Source organism: Prunus avium, unplaced genomic scaffold (assembly GCF_965620075.1).
Source record: "Prunus avium unplaced genomic scaffold, drPruAviu1.hap1.1 HAP1_SCAFFOLD_58, whole genome shotgun sequence".
NCBI classification, from domain to species: Eukaryota; Viridiplantae; Streptophyta; class Magnoliopsida; order Rosales; family Rosaceae; genus Prunus; species Prunus avium.
In genome coordinates this window covers 55,001-57,500 of record NW_028276914.1, presented here as the reverse complement: position 1 = coordinate 57,500, position 2,500 = coordinate 55,001, and positions in this window count along the sequence as shown.

Sequence of the window (2,500 nt, the reverse complement as noted above, 5' to 3'; positions counted from 1 at the left end):
TTGAAAAGGTTCTTTAAATCTAGTGGGTTTGCAACTCATAAGAGCATCACTTTCAACGTCCCCGGTATTGGATTGAGTTTCTAAAAACAACCGTGCACACCGAGGTTAAACTTTACCGGCTCCGCTCCGACTCGCCGCTCGCCCACTAGTCCGAAGGCAACAAAACATTTGTTTTTCATTTTGATGAAAATTTCTGTTTTTAAATCTTGTTGGTTTGAATTTTTTTTGAAAAGGTTCTTTAAATCTTGCGGGTTTGCAACTCATAAGAGCGTCACTTTCAACGTCCCCGGCATTGGATTGAGTTTCTAAAAACAACCGTGCACACCGAGGTTAAACTTTACCGGCTCCACTCCGACTCACCGCTCGCCCACAAATCCGAAGGCAACAAAACATTTGTTTTTAATTTTGATGAATTTTTTTGAAAACATTGGCTTGGCAAGCCCCAATCCGCGACTATCCACCCACCGCCACCCCACACGGGTGGTTGTTGTTGCGAAATGAGGTTGTGGTCGACATGCCCGCGCATTTGAGAAGGAGTTCCTAGCACTCCATGCTCTTCCATGCCAAAAAAAAGCCTAGACAACCCCATTTCGCAACTTTCCACGCCTTTTTTTTTCCCCCTCACCCATGGCGGCGGCGTGGTGGCGGCGGCCGGATTCCGGCCACCACCGCCATGGGTGGCAGCCCCCCGACCCCGACACCAAACCCATAATACCGAGGCAACATATCGAGGCAACATATCGAGGCAACATGACATGGGTGTGGCGTGGGGGAAGGGGGCTGCAGCTAGGAGGGCATGGGCTGCCATGCATATGCAGGCAACACACACCCCCCTATATAGCATTTTATGCATTTAGCCCTTTGACAGGAAGAGACATCACCTATGCGCGAGGAGTCATAATGGGCTCTAAATAATTCAATACAAGGTATTTGGACGTGATTTTTTGCAGGGATACTAAGAAACATGCAATCTCTGATGGGAAAAAGTTTCATAAATATTTGAAGTCGGGAAGTATTTTTTATTATTTTTAGAAGTCGTAAAATTGAAAAAATCATTAAAACAAATCCGGGAGGAATTTTTTAGTTTTGTAACTTGGAGAAGGTACTAAAAATCATAGACTACTTATGGGGAGCTTATTGTGCGAGGAAATTTCAATAAAAATGGGGTTTGACAAGGTTTGAAAAATTCTGTCGACATTTGAAAAAATCTGGAACTAGGCTGCCGGCATGCTGCGCACATGCTGCGCGCATGCTGCGCGCAGGCTGCGCGCAGGCCACGGCAGGACAAGTTTCGCTAGCCTCACTGTCGACCGAATGCGCAAGCTGCGCGCACGCCATGGCAAGACAAATTTCGCTAGCCTCACTGTCGACAGAGTCAGCACGCTGCGCGCACGCCATGGCAGGAGAAGTTTCGCTAGCCTCGCTGTCGACAGAATCAGCACGCTGCGCGCAAGCTGTGCGCGCGCATGGCATGGCAAGTTTCGAAAAATTCTGTCGACAGGCTCCCGAGCGCGCACGCTGCCGACATGTTGTGCGCACGCTGCCGCCATGCTGTGCACACGCTGCGCGCAAGCTGTGCGCGCGCATGGCATGGCAAGTTTCGAAAAATTCTGTCGACAGGCTGCCAAGCGCGCACGCTGCGCACACGCTGCCGGCATGCTGTGCGCACGCTGCCGGCATGCTGTGCACACGCTGCGCGCAAGCTGTGCGCGCGCATGGCATGGCAAGTTTCGAAAAATTCTGTCGACAGGCTCCCAAGCGCGCACGCTGCGCACACGCTGCCGGCATGCTGCGCGCACGCTGCCGGCATGCTGTGCGCACGCTGCGCGCAAGCTGTGCGCGCGCATGGCATTGCAAGTTTCGAAAAATTCTGCGGCCAGGCTCCCAAGCGCGCACGCTGCGCACACGCTGCCGGCATGCTGCGCGCACGCTGCGCGCGCGCATGGCAGGACAAGTTTCGAAAATTTCTGTCGACAGGCTGAGCAGCGCGCACGCTGCGCACAGGCTGCCGGCATGCTGCGCGCAGGCTACTGCCGGCATGCTGCGCGCAGCCCATGGCAGGACAAGGTCCGAAAAATTCTGTCGACATTTTTACGCCATGGTAGGCTTCCGCTTCGCGTCACTTTGTCGACATTCAAGCCTACCATTTTTATTGAATTTTTCAAACCTTGTCAAACCCCATTATTCAAATGTCGAAAAATTCTGTCGACATTTTTACGCCATGGTAGGCTTCCGCTTTGCATCACTTTGTCGGAATGCATCGCATGGCGAGGAAAGGCAAGGCAAGGCCACAGCATGCCAAGGCGAAGGCAACGCATGGCTTGGTCAAGGCCACATCATGGGCACGGCATGCCAAGGCAAGGCGAGGCAAGCCATCCTTAGCCTCGCCTAGCCTCACTTACTCGGAATGCCTTGGATGATGCGCAATGCCAAGGCAAGGCAAGGCAAGGCATGGCTTGAATGGCTTGGTGTAGGCCACAACTTGGGCATGGCATGCCAA